Consider the following 17,500-nt stretch of genomic DNA (forward strand, 5'->3'; position numbering starts at 1 on the left):
AACATGGGTCAGTCGGTCCTTAGGGAAAGGAGAAATCCTTTCAGAAGCGGGCGCGTTTGTGCAGCTCTGTCTGTCGAATCGGAGACGCCCCGCTGCAACCGAAAGGGAATCGGGTTAACAGTCCCGAACCCGGCTACGGAGATCGGTCCTTCGGGGCCCAGTGCGGCAACGCAAACCAGCTCGGAGACGCCGATGGGAGCCCCGGGAAGAGTTTTCTTTTCTCTGTAAGGAGATCGAGTCCCTGGAATGGGTTCACCCCGAGATAGGGACGGTGGCTCCGTAGAGCAGTGCGGCTCTTGCGCTGTCCGGTGCGCTCCTGTCGGCCCTTGAAAATCCGAGTGAGGGAGTGTGATTTTCGTGCCGGACCGTACCCATATCCGCAGCAGGTCTCCAAGGTGAACAGCCTCTAGTCTCTAGACCAATGTAGGTAAGGGAAGTCGGCAAAACGGATCCGTAACCTTGGGAAAAGGATTGGCTCTGAGGGCTGAGCCGGTCGGGCTGGGGTACAGAAGCAGGAATGGCACTGCACCGGGACTGGGCGAGGCTCGCCGCCGTAAAAAGCGGTGCGGCCGAGCCCGGACCAGCGTCGGGACCTTCCTGTGGAAAGCCACAGCTGTGCTTGTTCCGGGGGCTTCGTGCCCGAGGTTCTTGCTTCGGCCGGCAGAAAACAGCCAACTCAGAACTGGCACGGACCGAGGGAATCCGACTGTCTAATTAAAACAAAGCATTGCGATGGCCGTTGATCGGTGCTTGACGCAATGTGATTTCTGCCCAGTGCTCTGAATGTCAACGTGAAGAAATTCAAAAAAGCGCGGGTAAACGGCGGGAGTAACTATGACTCTCTTGTCATAGTTACTCGAAGGCCGCCTAGGGCAAAAGATCCCAAAGACATTCCCCAGGTTGAGCCCATCAATCGTAAACAGCGGAGAAAGCTTAGGTTTCTCGAGCATCAGCGGCTCTACAAGTTGGGCCCGGCTGTTCTGGGGGATGCTCTTCTGATGGGCGGGGAGTCACCGGGCTGCCCTCTTTCGGACCTTCACGATCTTTATGACGAAATATTTGGTGGGGAGTCATCCCCTCCTGAGCGCCCGGTGCACTCAGACTTTAAGCTGGAGGTTTCCGAAGAGCTCTTCACCATGGATGAGGTCTCCGCAGCTATAAGGAAACTCCAGGCTAAATCAGCAGCAGGCCCTGATGGCCTTACGGTGCCGGAGCTCCGCAAGGTCCCCGCCAGTGTCCTAGCGCTTGTCCTGAACAATTGGTTCGCATTTTCCACTATTCCATTGGAGATGCGAGTCGCTCGGACAATCTTCATCCCTAAGTGTGCCAATCCTAGTGGCCCAGGAGACTTCAGGCCTATCACGGTCTCGCCTATTCTATACAGGCTTTTTGCGAAGGTCCTGCTGCAACGGCTCGCGGCGAACAATAGGTTCCACCGATTTCAGGCTGGCTTTGCAGACGGAAACAGCACGTCATCCAACCTGCTGCTCCTACAGGCTGTCATGCGCGCCTTTAAAAAGAAGCGGCGCCCACTGTTTGCAGCCAGCCTGGATGTTCGGAAAGCCTTCGACAATGTATCGCACCTGGCATTGTTTTCTGCATTGCAGGAGCGGGGGGTGCCCACTAGGTACATAGAGGTACTTAGAGAGATGTACCGCCACTCCACCACCACCTTCTGGACGGATGGTACCACGGATGGCATCAGGGTCCCTGTGAGGAGAGGGATCAAGCAGGGTGACCCCTTGTCACCCTTCCTGTTCAACTGCGTTTTGGATCCCCTTCTCCAGGGGCTCAATGACTCCTCCCTTGGCCTTTCCCTCGGGGGCTCACACATTTCATGTCTCGGATTCGCGGACGACTTGCTCCTGGTGTCCGACACCTTGGAGGGACTCAAGGCCCTACTCAGTCAAACTGAGGCTTACCTCAAGAACATAGGCCTATTCCTAAATCCGCAGAAGACGCAGTATTTTGGTTGGAGGGTGGACCACTCCATGAAGTCCTTCAACTACGAGCTGCCCCCCGTCATGGTGGCTGGCGCATTCGTCTCTCCGATTGGACGTAGTGGCCCCATTCGTTACCTGGGCCTGGACCTCTTTGTCAACAAGGCCCCCAAGGTGGCCGGTGAGAAAACCTTGAGGCTTATGGAACTTATTGCGGGAGCCGCTCTGAAGCCTTTTCAGAAACTCCACTGTTTCCGACAACTGATCATGCCTGCCTTTCTCTACACAGCTTCCAACTCCTTGGAGGTGGAGTCAGAAGCAGGGAAATTGGATCGCCTCCTTGGAAAGGCTGTGAAGAAGGCTTTGCATTTGCCCCACAGTTTTCCGAACACACACCTGTGGATGCCATCACGCTGCGGCGGCCTCGGCCTGATTCAGCTTAGACGAGTGGCACAATCAGTCCAGCTGAAGGCCCTTGCCAGGCTATTGAGGCTCGGCGAGCCCGCAGTGGATGAGCTGTTTGATCTAGTCCTTCACAAAAGCTACAAACGTATCTCCGATGCTTTTGAGGTGCCAGAGGGCACAACAGCGCAGCAGGACCTCGCTCGAGCGATAAAGAAAGGATCCCTGCAGTGGTGGAAGAGGCTGCAGGGAGGCTATAACAACAAGGACCTTTTTGCGCACAAAGCTCAATTTACTGCGAACGCGTGGCTCTCACACGACTCCAAACTCCTCCGGGACGGAGATCGCATCAAGGCCCTCCGTCTGCGCACTAATTTATACCCTACACGAACCCTGCACAATCGGCACTCAACCGATCCAGCCGACCGTATCTGCAGGCGCTGCAAGAAAGCACCAGAAACTGCCTACCACATTCTCCAAGAATGCAGAATTCTTGATCAACCGAGGACAGCCCGGCACAATTACCTCGCCCAGCAAGCTGAGCGAATGGTGAGAGAGAAAAATCCCACCGCAACTATTTTGCGTGAGAAGACGTTTTCTGCACCAACCGGTGCCCGGCTAAGGCCGGACATGATTGTGGAGGATGGCGATGATGTCCACATCGTGGACTTTGCAGTTACTTGGGACACAAATGTTGGCATTCTTAGCAGCATGTGCGCTTACAAGAGGCAGAAATACGAGTGCCTCAGGGGTCTCTTCCCGGGGAAGAACGTCTCCGTTTGGGGGATGGCGTTTGGGGCCCGCTCAATGTTATGCAACAATACCTTAGCTGCCGGACAGGCATTGGGCCTTACAAGAGCCGACCTCGGTTGGCTCTCCGCTAAGGCACTGCTGGGCAGCATCATCGTGCTCAGCAGATTCCGCAGCTTAGTCGTTTAGAGAGGTCTTATTTTTATTCTTTTTTTTAACCCTTTGCTTTGTGTTTCGCTAACTTGCTTTTATGTTATTTTACCGGCTTTTCCGGCGCGTCGTATAACTTTTTACCCGTTGCCCCCCGAGACTTTGCCTGTACACCTACAAATTTTACTTTTTTTCTTTCTGACACTGCGGCACACCCTAGCGGGGGCTTGCAGTGCAGTCAAGTGGGCTAATGACCAGTAATGGCGAAGTTTCACTTCGCCCACTTGGCCACGCAAACCCATTTTTCTAGGCACACTCTCGGGGGGCTACCTAACCCTGACCACATCAGGGAAATTTTAGTTACTAGCCAAATGCCTCGTCATCTAATTAGTGACGCGCATGAATGGATTAACGAGATTCCCACTGTCCCTATCTACTATCTAGCGAAACCACAGCCAAGGGAACGGGCTTGGCAAAATCAGCGGGGAAAGAAGACCCTGTTGAGCTTGACTCTAGTCTGACTCTGTGAAGAGACATGAGAGGTGTAGCATAAGTGGGAGGTCGCGGGATACGGCCTCGTTTCGGCGGGGTCCTCGTGGCCGTCAGTGAAATACCACTACTCTCATCGTTTCTTTACTTACTCGGTGGAGCGGAAAGCGGACCAATGTGTTGTCCACGCTTCTAGCGCCAAGTGCGGGTTCCCGTGACCCCTTCGGGGCGTTGCGGAAGGCCTGCACGATCTGTTCCGAGGACAGTGTTACTTTCCGCACTCCGCACTTTTTCGGAAGAGTGCGGAAAGTTTTTCCGCACTTGCGGACGTGTCTGGCCGCTGCTCCTGCTGCTCGAGCTTGGCACGCGCTCGGGTTCTATCGGCGCTTGCCCGCAGCCTATTTCCAGGCTGCGAGGCCTAATTCATTTTCTCATTTTTTGCAGACGCAGCTGCCTTCCTGACTTTTCGGCTGCATTCTCGGTCCCGACGGCGGTTCCCGCCGGCTCTCCGCAAGGTCGCCCGGCGGTTTTTGAGCAGCATTTGACGGCGCCTGACTTAGACTGTGCCCGCTACCGCCGGCACTTGACTTCACCGCCGGTCGGTCGCGCTGTTCGTGCGACTGACTGGCGCACATTCTTGTTGAAGCGGCGACCTTCGCCCGCGGCCCTCCCGGTCCGCTGGCGAAAATTTTTCGCCGCATCAAGTGACATTTCCCCTTGTGCTGCGCCGGCTGCCGCTAGGCCTTTTCGGGCTCAGCCGTGCGCAGCCTCTTGTCCTACTTTGCCAACGTCATGCCGGCGAAAAGACCATCCACGTCGGCCTCGCAGTCATCGGAGGAGGCGAGGGCGATACATTCTGTGTCGCCCTCCAATTCTCCTCCGTCGCGGGGGCCCACTACACCAGCCCGGAGTCCTGGCTCGGCGTTTTCTGACGGCGGCGACGCTGTCATCGCCGCGGTCACGGAACGGCGACCGCCCGCTTCTCCGCGGGCCGGCGCCGAGTCCCGCGATTCAGGTGAGCGGCCCGGTGTCGCGTCGGACGCCGTCGCTGAGCGGTCGCCCGCGGGGACTGCCACCTCGAACGAGCCGCCTCCTCGAGACGAGGCGATCAACAACGAAACATCGGCGGACGAGCCGCCGCTCACCGAGCGGCTCGAGCTCGGTTTTGCGGCGATGCCCGCTTTCGAAGACGTGGCGAAAATCCAGGACGAGCTGACGCGCCTCGTCAACGCGCCTGAGAGCAAGCTGGCGCTTGCTCTCCGCTCGTCAATTACAAGACTTTTCGGCGGTGTCGTGGCGCGCTGCGCCCAGTACCAGGCGCTGGCGTCCGATGCTCGGGGCCGCGCCGAGGTGCTCCGCGAGATGTGGGCGGCCGAAAGGAGGGAGTCGTCTAGTCTCCGCGACCGCCTCTCGAGGGCGGAGGAGCGCCTTCGGGCGGCTGCGGCGTCCGGGTCGCCTGCGACACCATCGTTTGCGAACATCCTGAGGATGTCGCCCGGACGGCTCCCTGAGTCGTCGTCGGCCGCACGTCCATCACCGGCCGACCAACGTCCTCGGGATCTAGACAGGCAGGTTTCTAACCACGTAGCCTTTCTCACGCCTACCTCGCCAACTCTAACTGCGGCGCAGGTGATTCAGACATTAAAACAAAACATCACTCCAGAGGAAGAAGGAATCGGGCCCGTCACCCTCAGGCCCACGAGCGCGGGGGTGACGGTCCTCGCCACAGACAGAACGACGATTAACAACCTAAAAAATGCAGTAGAGAGAAATGAAACAACTAGAACGCTACTCGCGATAAGAATAGCTGAGCGCCGTCGGCCACATATTAGGGTCTGGGGTGTGGACCCCGACGTGGCCGACGACGACCTCGTATCGAACATAGTTTCAAAGAACAGAGATTTAAATCTCAACCAGCAGGACATTTCTAGAAAATACACGTTTAAAGCGCGCAACGGAACAAAAACCCATGTATTAAGCGTAGACGCTGGTGCTTATAAAAAGATCATGGATAAAGGCAAACTGAACATCGGATGGTCCTCTGCAAACTTGGCAGAGGACCTTCACGTGCCTATGTGCACGTTTTGCGCCGCATACGGGCACTCGCGTCGCAACTGCCGCGCGTCTACTGATGCGAGCAGGGCGACCTGTACGCGCTGCGCGGGGCCGCACGCGGCGACCGACTGCGCCGTCACTGAGGGCGGCGCCTCGGTTGCGTGCGCTGTGTGCCGCCGCGCTGGTCGCGAGGGTCCGCCGCACAGCGCCGGCTCGAGCGAGTGCCCTGTACTGGCCGCAAGATTGGCGCGATTGCGCCAAAGAACCGATTATGGAACTTGACGGAAAAGGGCCGCCGCGGTCGAGGGAGCAGAGAACCGTGCTTCTTTTTCTTCTCTCTAAAATTACAAAGGGCACCCAGTGGTCCACTCAAATTCTTCTTCTTCTTTCAAATTACATTGTTCGACGAGCGAGTAAAACAAACAATTCTAATAATTATACCATTCAGTTATTTCCGCAATACACTAATAAGATTTCTTCAACACATCTTTTACTTTCTTCCAAAAATTATAAACCTCGCTCTACTATTATTATTTCTGCCACACGGTTCTCTGCTTCCCTCGACGGGCGCTTGCAATCTATAGGCCCTACGCTGCCGGTGCAAAGGGGAGCCATGTTTGTGTTAGCCTTCAAAAAATTTCACAAATATTTTCTAAACCTTTTCTCTTTTCTTTTAACATTAACATTTCGTTACGCCCACCCGATGGATATTTTTACAACTCCCATGTCCCTTCTTTATTTATTATTTACTCGTTTCCTTTCCAGTAACTTCTTTTTCCAAAAATCTTTACATGACAGCACTGGGTGCGCTTTTTCACCTCCTTTTCTTCTTCCTTCAAACAAATTCCAAGCTCGTTCAATAATTGGGAATTTCGAAGCATGGCTCTCCTTTCTAAGGCAGCGCTTTCCAAGCCAAGTATTTTGTTCACGGCGGTTGCGGCGGATTTTTCGGAATCATTTCCCGACGAACGCCGTCCGGAGTTCACATATTTATACTCCAAAAATAAGGCCCCTCAAATTCCGAGGGGCACTTCTATTCCATATTGTTTTTTTTTTTTTTTCCATTCGTCAATTGGTATTTTTTTTTTTTTCCCGGACGGCGTTCCATGTTCCACCAAAGAATTGTTTTTCCCAGGTGTGGTCCGCAAGAATTTTTACAGACAGTGGTCCAAAAAATTGGTTATATTCATTGCATTTTTTTTTTTTGTGTCTTTCTTTTCTTTTCACAAATTTTAAATGGAAATGACATTTAACACGTCTTTCAAATTTATACAAGCAAATTTGGACCACTGCAGAGCGGCCACACCTGTTTTGGTGGAACAAATGAATTCCGGGAATTACGATTTCGCTCTGGTGTGCGACCCTTACACCAGAGCGGATGCGATTCCGGGAGTCCCCACCGATTGGGTGGTGTTCCGTGCACCATCGCAGCCGCGCTGCGCAATATTTGCGCGAACAAAAAATTTCGATTATTTCCCAGTTAAATTAACGCAGCGCGTAATCTCCGTTCTTTGCGCGTCTACCACACAATCTTTTCTTCTGGTGGCGGCCTACGCGCCGCCCCATTTCCCTATGTCACCCACCCTGGACGACATCACAAATTCGCTTATTCTAACCGAAGGTACACCCGCGGTTGTAGCTGGCGATTTTAATGCCAAGCACACCGCGTGGGGACCGGAGACTTGTGATGCGAGGGGAGGTGAGTTCCTTCGCTTCGCGATGTCTTCCGGGCTCCTAATATTAAACGATCCGGCCTCAAATCCAACCTATTCGACTCCATACACAGATAGCTGGATCGACATCACCCTCGCTTCCCCGTCATTGGTGCGGGCGGGGCTTGAGTGGGAGGTGTCGGATACCAGCACATTATCTGAACATAAATATATAACCGTAAAAATTGGTGCCCAGGGTGGTCGCAAAGAAAAGCGATTGACATATAGGGATACAGGTAGATTATTGGCTCATTTATCTACCTGTACTTTCTTTGATTCTGTGGTCGGCGCGCAATTGGGTTCGGCGGACGGACTTGAATTAATACTCTCTAAATTTTACGAAATTTACGACAAACTAAGAAAAAAGTATTCGTCCTCGCGTCGGGATGCAAACGCACCACAATTTGATCACACACCATGGTGGACAGACGAATTGGCTTTAAAACGCAAAAAAGTCCGCGCATTGCGCAGGCGATACCAACAAACAAAGGATTATCTCCTGCGCAAAGAATTCGGCATACAATATTACACAGCTCTGGCCTCGTTCCGCGCCGAGGTTTCTTCGGCGCGTGATTCTCACATTAGAGAAATGGCCAGAGCTGCATTAAAAACGTCCATCTATGGAAAAACCTTCAAAATTGCATTCAACCGAACGCGAGGACCAATAATTTTGCCACCGATAAAATATCCGGATAATTCGATGACCAAATCAACATTAGAAACAGCCCAGTTGCTTCTAAATTCCCAGGTAGCGTGCGACAGGGAGGCGGACGACCTACCGAGCCACGCCGAGGTCCGCGCCCTAGCGGCGGACATTAATATAGGGGGTCCGGACGACGTGCCATTCACTTTTGGCGAGATTGACATGGCGGTCGGTCGAGTCAAGAATGGCACGGCGTCTGGCCTCGACGGCTTGACTCCCAGGGTCGTCCGCGCTCTGTGGCGCGATCATCCAAAATTCTTTATATTTATTTTCTCTGCGGCACTGAAACTAGGCCATTTTCCGATGGTCTGGCGAAAGGGCCGCATAATCTTTTTGCCCAAACCGGGTCGCCCTCCGGAGGTAGCCGCGTCATACAGGCCAATTGTCATGAACTCTACGCTAGGCAAAGTGTTGGAGCGACTGCTGTACGGCCGCATATATCACTTTCTCGCCAAACAAAAATTACTACACGAAAACCAATTCGGCTTCACACGACAGCGTGGCGCAGTGCACGCTCTGCATGCCCTGGTTACTAAAATTCGAGAATTGCGGGCAGCTGGCCTCCACGCACTACTAATATCTATAGATTTCAGAGGCGCCTTTGACAGCGTCTGGCATCCGCTGGTTGTCGGTTCGCTCCGCGACTGGGGATGCCCGAGAAATCTCTGCGCGCTGCTGCGGTCATTTCTATCAGACCGCGAGGTGGTTTACCGCTGCAAAGCGGGAGACACGGTAGCGCGTCCCACCTTGGGCAGCCCGCAGGGTTCTCCGCTGTCACCGCTCCTTTGGAATATTGTGGTGCGTGGATTGCTCGACCTGCCGATGCCAGAGGGGGTATCGCTCCAGGCCTATGCGGACGACGTCGTCGTCCTTGTGCCTGGCCCCAAGAGGGGGGAGCTGCAAAGCTTGGCGGAGGACGCTCTCAGCCGAGTGGCGACGTGGGCAAAACTGGCGAGAGTTACCATCAGCGCGGAGAAAACGGTGTGCGTCCTTGTCTCTCCGGTTCGGGGAGGTATGGGTCGCACACCTCCGACCGTTCGCCTTGACGGTGTGCGCTTGCAATTCAAGCCTTCCGTCAGGGTCCTCGGCGTTTTCTTCGACCGCACTCTCTCCTTTATAGCCCACGGCGACCATCTCAAGGAGCGCGCTGAGTTGCTTTCCTCCCGTATTAGCACCTTTTTGCGGCTAAGCGGTACTCCGGCACCTAAGCAGGTCAGGGCACTTTACAACCAGGTAGTGCTGCCCGCAATTACTTATGCCTCTCCCGTTTGGTGGACTGAGCGTCCTCATTCGGGACTCCGTGCTAGGCTAACAACTGTGCAGAGGGCCCCGTTATTGGCGTTGACGGGAGCCTACTGCACAACTAGCACGAAGGCACTCCAAATTTTACTCCGCGCGCCGCCTATTCAGTACGAACTGGATAGGCTAAACGCCGAGTTTGCATTATTTGCATTAAAATTGGATATATCATTCGGCACACACTCGTTCAGGGCATCAGAGGTGGAGCGGCCGTATGACGACAGTCTTCAGCATCCTGCAGAGGTTTATTCTTTCGAACACGTCCGTCTAGACGTGGCGACCGCGGCGGCTGTGGCGTCGTCGCCTGCGTCGCACGTCTACACCGACGGTTCGTATACTTCTGCATTTGCCGGCGCAGCGTACGTCATCTTTTCGCCCCGCGGCCGCATATCATCGGTCGGCCGCTTTCGTGTTGAGGGCGCATCAGGTGCGTACGGCACTGAATTAATTGCATTCGAGGAGGCGGTCAGAAGTGTGGAGAGCGCACGGGAGTCGCATCCAGTGTATTTTTACACGGATTCGCTTTCTCTCCTCACTGCGCTCTCTGTTTATACCACGACTGACCCCAGAATAGCCTTGATAAAGCAAATTTTAGCGGCGGTCTCCTCCCGAAGGCAGGTTCGGTTGTTTCATGTTCCCGCTCACCAGGGAATACTGGGCAACGAATTGGCTGACATAGTTGCATCTAGAGCCAGCCGATCGCCGCGTGTGAGAGTCTCGGTGCAGTCAAAGATTGTGATCCGAGCTCTCATGCGCAGGGTGGTTCTTGCCAACTGGGCTGTTTGGTGGCAAAATAATAATGAGGGAACAGAAATTTATTCTTGGATTCCAGATGTATTACATATTCCAAATCATTTCCCTCCGCCGAAACCACTGGTCACTTTGCTGACCGGTCACGGCAGATTCCCTGCATATTTTAAACGATTCGGCATACATAGCACAAGTTCTTGTCCTTGTGGACACCAAGAAGGCAGTGTCACTCATTATTTGACTCAATGTCCAATTACAAAATCAATTGTCGATAAATTGCCTAAATTCGGAAATAATCAAAATTTAAATTATATACATTGGCTTGGAAATAAAAAATCATGCGCTTTGCTATTGCAAATCGTCTCTGTTATAAGTAACAATTTACCAAATTATGGAAGACAATAGACATAACTTAACATAAGACAAAACACACACCCCCGTCGCTCATCCGGATTATGAGAGGGCCTATCAGGCCAAAGAGGTGGACCAAAACTGGTCCGCCCTCTCTGATCTGAGGTAGCGGAGAGGAGTTAGTTAAAATTAATTGTACATATGTACATATTTACAATTTATTATACAATGTACATATTATAAATAACTTTTCAACACTCTTAAAAATCAAATGCCACTTGTAAATATTTGTAAATTATTTGTAAATATGTACATATTTATAGTTTATTATTTAGTCCACATATTACACATAAAAACACATCACACTTTTCTTCATTCTTAAAGATTATTCGGCACCAGTGTCTCAGTACTTAAAACTACACACACAGTTACTTAACAATAAACATTATACAATTTCATTTTTCACATCCCTCTTCCACTACACATCAAATCCCCAAATCCTCATTCTCTCTACTCATTTACTCAACCTAAATTAACATTCCTCTTCCTACCTAATGTTTAATTTCACATCCTATTTTCATTTTCATTTTACTCCATTACTTACACTCATTTTTAAATTCCTTCCATCTTCTTTCCTATACATCATTTCTACATTCCCTCTTTCATTATCCTTTCTATTCTTTTAAACAATTTTCCTCATCATTTAAACACACAAAAAAAAAAATTCAATACATCCTGTCTCATTGTCCTTTTTATTCATTTAAATAAGTTTACTCATCACTTCAAAACTAATAAAATGTTATTTTGGTGTTTTTTTTTTTTTTTGAGTGTGTGTGTGTGTATTTCTAATATTTGCTTGTCCCATTCTGGGCACTTCTATTGAAAAAAAAAAAAAGAGATCACAATCCAATAAACCAGCTCTGTGAGGTACGCCCACCTCTGTGCTCGCTGAGCCCTTAGGATACAGATGTGCTACCGTGCCCACCTTTTATTTTTTCAATTGGCTTTTTAACTAAAATAAGCGCTTTGGCCGACTGGGCCCTTTTTATTTAATTTTGATTGGTTTAAGCCTGTTATAGCTTAGCTGGTGCAGGCTATTTCTCATTCCGCTTTATTTTTGACTTTATTTTCCAACATTGTCAGGAATGAGACTTTGGATTGGGGCGGTCTCATTCAGACCGCCCCAGTCCGCCCCAGACCGCCCTGCATGAGACCGGGGCGGTCTCATGCAGGGAGTCTCATTCCTGGCAATGTTGGAAAGTAAATTCAAAAATAAAGCGGAATGAGAAAAAGCCTGCACCAGCTAAGCTATATCAGGCTTAAACCAATCAAAAATAAATGAAAAGGGCCCAGTCGGCCAAAATGTTTAAATTTGGTGGAAAAAGCCAATTATAAAAATAAAATTGGGCACGGTAACGCATCTGTGTCCGAAGGGTTCAACGAGCACAGAGGGTGGGCTAGCCTCGCAGAGCTGTTTTATTTACTGGGGGATAATAATCAATAAAGGTGCCAATTTAAATATTAATTACATATACTAGAAATTTTGTCAATAAAGGTATACATAGACAACCCCGTTCCCCTCCCCCAAGAAAGAACATCTAATTTTATTTGTCGAATAAATTTTCCGTTGTTGTTAGGATTGATGGTTGTGGGCGAATTTTGAAGGCAGGAGGTCCGGAGCGATCTGAAAATAAAAATTTGGGAGAGAACACAACAAAAGAGGAAGACAGAAGGAATAGAAAAGAAGGATAACATAAAGGAATAATTGTAAATGTGGAAAAATTATGGTATATACATATACACAATTTACACATTCAGTATTTACAGGTCTATATACAAAATATATTTTAAAGAAAGGGCATATGTACATTATATATACATATATATACACTATATACAGTATTTACAAAAGTACAGTATGTACACATATATACACAACATACAATATTTACAAAATTGAAATCGCAAGTTCAATTATTCTTTTCAGGGCGAGCACGAGAGTGCTCACCTCATTTGGCCTGATTGGCCCTGGTCCTACTCTTTCGGCTAGGACGTGTTTTTCGGAGCTCCGCCAGCTCGAGCGCTTTCACGCGACCGGCATTGCCCGGCGCTGGGCTCCAGCGCCTAAGATTTTTTTTTACCCAGCCATTACCTGGATATTTTTCAGCTGCTGCTGATTCCCGGTTCCGGTGGCGGTTCCCGCTGGCGGCCTCCCGGGCCTGCTAGCGGTTTTCGAGCCGCTTTTTCGGGCGCCACACTTTGACATCCCGACATCATCCCGCTGGGCCTCGGTAAGCCTACCGGGGCTTGCAAGGCCTGGATTTATCCCGCTGGTGGCAGGGCGCGCGGTCCCCCGCGGCCGCACCCATGCCTCCAAAACGACCGCCGCCGTCCGGCTCTCCCGCGGGATCGAGCTCGGACTTGGCGGCTACGACGCACCCTGTCTCGCCCGCGTCTTCGACCTCTTCGGAGACGCAGTTTCGCATTGCGCCGCAGACCGCGGGCGATTCCCCGTTCTCGGACACAGGGAACAACATCATCGCCGCGGTCCAGGATCAACCTTCAACATCTGCGACGCCGCCGCGGGTCGACACTGCCACCGTCGACCCGCAGTCCGGTGAGCGACCTCGTCGCGAACCGTCTCCGCGGGGCGAATCGCGGAGCGAGCCGCGCGCTGAGGAACCGGCTCAACCGGAACTACCGACATTCCACTGTGCGAGGGCGGACGGGGCGCCGCTCGCGGAGCGCCTCGACATAGGGTTCTCCGCGATGCCCGATTTCGCGGAGGTGACGAGGGTTCAGGATGACCTCGTCAGGCTCATTAATGCTCCTGAGAGCAAAATGAGCCTCCAGCTCCGCACCTCCGTTGCGGGCCTCTTCGGCGTGCTCGTCGCCCGCTGCGCGGAATACAAGTCATTGGCGTCAGATGCCCGCGGACGCGCCGCCGTCCTCCGCGAGATGTGGGCGTCCGAGAGAAAGGAGTCCTCGGAGGCTCGCGCGCGGGCGGCGTCGGCAGAGGAAAAGCTACGGGCAATCTCTGCGAGTTCTGCACATCCTTCATTTGCCGAGGTCCTGCGCGCCTCACCAACCGGACCGGAATCATCGGCACAACCAACAGCCGTTCAAATACCACCGGTTCAACGGCAAGTCAACCATCACGTTGCGTTCTTAACCGCGACATCACCAAACACAACAACCGTCGCGCAGGTCGTTCAGACCTTAAAAGCAAACATCGTTCCTGAAGACGAGGGCATAGGCCCTGTAACAATCAGAAAAACAGTAAACGGTGTCACCATACTAGCACGCGACCGCACAACCGTCGAGAACCTTAGAACTGCGGTTCAGAGAAATCCGGTTGCCAATAACGTCATGACAGTAAGAGTGGCCGAGCGGCGCCGCCCGCACATCCGGATCTGGGGAGCTGATCCCGATGTGGCGGACGATGCCGTCGTCAACAACATAATTTTGAAAAATCCAGAATTAAACTTAGATTCGCAAACCACCGAGCGGCGATATACGTTCAGGTCCCGCGACGGCTCTAAAACACACATTTTGGCCGTGGCACCTGACGCTTTCAAAAGAATCTTAGAGAAAGGCCGATTAAACATAGGGTGGTCTTCGTCGCAGGTCTGCGAAGACCTACATGTGCCCATGTGCACGTTCTGCGCGGCATATGGGCATTCGCGCAGAAATTGCCGAGCTGCTGCAGACGCAAGCAGAGCTACCTGCACTCGCTGTGCGGGAGCTCACATTGTTGCTGATTGCACAGTCTCGGACGGCGACTCCTCTGTCGCGTGCGCGATATGTCGTCGCGCCGGACGGGAGGGTCCGCCGCATAGGGCTGGATCTCGCGAATGCCCCATATTAGCCGCGAGAATGGCCCGAATGCGAGAACGCACCGACTATGGCCCACCTCCTTAGGAGCAGTGCACATGGGACGGGGGGGCGAGGGACCGTGTATTTCCCTTTCATAATTAGAAGCATCTGGCGCGGCGCAAGGCGATGCGCGCGCCAGCTCCAAATTTCGTCAAAGCATCTTCATCTTCTTCACAACGAATTTTCTAAAGCGTGCCGTATTTCTATTTCTTTTCTTCTTTCACTTCTAAAGTTAAAAACACAAACCGGCGCTCGCATTAACTTTTCTCTTTCTATGATTAACACACACCCGTTTATTTTATTTCATTTCTCTTCAACTTTAATTTTCCGTTCTAATCAGGTAGTGAGCGCTCGATTTCAAACTCTCCTGTTTATATTTATTCTACATCATTCTGCACGCTACAAACCAAGTCTTTCCTTCGCACGGTTCCCTCGCTCCTCAATCAAAAAAGACGCGCCGCTCGGTGCGTTTGCTACCATATTTTTCAACCACGCACAACGATGGCGCCTTGGAAAAATAACAAAAATATTTTTACTCCGTTCCCAAAATACATTCCTGGCCACACTCTATATTCTTTTATTTATTTTTCCTCTTTACATTTATCTTACAACCTGTCATTTTTCCCCAAATTTCTTAATTGCAGATACGCTAATTGTAAACAAACCTCAGGATATGTGTGGCCAGGTTTCAGTTCTGAGACGTGCATCTGTGCTTTCCGATTTATTTCATTCCCCTTTCATTCCTCTTTCTTTTTTCATCATTATTATTAATTCCCACCCTTATTTTCTCTCCTCCACAACACATATGCACGTCTTAGATATCGCAATGAGTCGTTTCCCCACGTGTACGCACCCATTAGCACTTGATTGGACTGTTTCCGAATTGCAAAATCGTAACAGGTTTTCCAAATCCCTATTCGGCCTCTCACTTTTAACATGACTTCCCAAATTTCCTTTTCAATTATACAGGCAAATTTAGACCATTGCAAAAATGCAACTCCAACATTATTAGACCGAATCCGAGAGGCTAATTTCGATTTCGCACTCCTCTCGGATCCCTACACGAGGGGAAACGACATTCCGGGCATCCCTGAAAATTATTTGATTTTCAAGGCGCCATCAGCACCTAGAACAGCCATCGTCGTTGCCACAAATCGTTTTGACATCTTTCCATCGTTCATCTCTTCTCGCGTAACATCGATCACTTGCTCGTCAACAACGGCATCATTTACACTCATATCAGCATATGCTCCACCGCACACTCCAATGACACCTACCCTGAACGACATACGCCAATCACTCATCACAAAGGAGGGGACACCTGCGGTGATCGCTGGCGATTTTAACGCTAAGCACACCGCATGGGGTCCGGAACTCTGCGATGCGAGGGGCGGAGAGTTTCTAAGCTTCGCAATGAGTTCCGGACTAATAATATTAAATGATCCATCTTCCCCTCCAACTTATACAACACCATACACAGACAGCTGGATAGATATTTCACTAGCTACACCCACATTGGTTAGGGCAGGTTACACATGGACAGTAACAGACACCAGCACATTTTCGGAACACAAACACATTGAAATCCGATTCGGCCACTCACCGCACGTAAAGGAGCGTCGCTTAACATACAGAGACACAACAAGATTAATACATTCACTCTCTGCCACACGATACATGGATGCCGTTGTAGGGGCAAATTTGGCTTCATCGGCAGCATTAGATTTAATTCTTCAAAAATTTCAATCTATTCGATCACTTTAGGAAACGAAATTTATCAACCACCCGTCAGGATTCTCGACATTCAATGGACGATTCGAAACAGTGGTGGACCAGCGATCTGACCGTCGAGCGCTCCAGGGTGCGCGCCATGAGAAGGCGCTACCAAAGAACACAAGATCTGGAAATGCGAAAATTTTACGGTGACATTTATTACACCGCATTGGCGAACTATCGTTCAAAAGTATCGGACGCCCGAAATTCGTTCCTCCGCGAATTGGCTAGACGATCATTACAATCGGGAATATTCGGGCGCCCGTATAAATTAGCTTTTAAAAAATACACAGCACCCATTGTTCTTCCTTCGGTGGAGCGGCCTGACGGCACCATGACATCGTCTGTGCTGGAAACAGCTCAGACGTTGTTAGACGGTCAGGTCGCATCGGATTCAATCGAAAACGATAGCGACGCTCACAGACGGATACGTATCGCTGCGGCATCCCCGTCCCTCGGAGGACCGGACGACGCCCCATTCACGCGCGACGAAGTGGGCATGGCGGTGTCCCGCGTCGTGCCGGGAACGGCGTCGGGTCTGGACGGGATAACGCCGCGTGTGGTACGCGAACTCTGGGAGCGTCACCCGAATTTCTATCTCTTTATATTTAACGCGTCCTTCAAGCTTGGCCATTTCCCAGTGGCTTGGCGAAAGGGACGCATAATTTTCCTGCCTAAGCCAGGTCGCCCTCCGGAGATGACCACATCTTATCGGCCAATAGTAATGAATTCTACTTTCGGCAAGGTGTTAGAGCGTCTGTTATACGGGCGCTTGTACCACTTTCTATCGCAATGCAAATTATTACATTCGAACCAATTCGGATTTACCAGACAGCGCGGAGCCGTACAGGCTCTACATGCGCTAGTCTCCAAATTACGAGATATAAGGAATAGCGGCCAATACGCACTTCTTATATCCATAGATTTCCGTGGCGCATTTGACAGTGTGTGGCACCCCTTGGTCCTGGCTTCGCTCGGTGACTGGGGGTGTCCGAGGAACCTCTGTGCACTGCTGCGGTCCTTTCTATCGGACCGAGAGGTGGTATTCCGCTCAAAGGCGGGAGACGCGGTCGCGCGTCCCACCTTGGGCAGCCCACAGGGTTCCCCACTGTCGCCACTTCTGTGGAATATAGTCGTGCGCGGTCTGCTCGAGTTGCCCATGCCAGAGGGTGTATCGGTGCAGGCGTATGCGGATCACGTCGTCATCCTTGTGCCTGCATCCGAAAGAAAGCTGTTGACGCAATTGGCGG

At 51.3% G+C, this 17,500-nt stretch overlaps 1 pseudogene; it reads left to right on the forward strand.

Moving 5' to 3' along the window:
• The window catches only part of LOC146210217 (large subunit ribosomal RNA), a 2,257-nt pseudogene extending 1,845 nt beyond the window's left edge, over positions 1–412 (forward strand).
• The last annotated feature ends 17,088 nt before the right edge of the window (positions 413–17,500 follow it).

This window comes from Amblyomma maculatum, chromosome 1 (assembly GCF_055883805.1).
Source record: "Amblyomma maculatum isolate TAMU_Amacu chromosome 1, ASM5588380v1, whole genome shotgun sequence".
NCBI lineage: Eukaryota > Metazoa > Arthropoda > Arachnida > Ixodida > Ixodidae > Amblyomma > Amblyomma maculatum.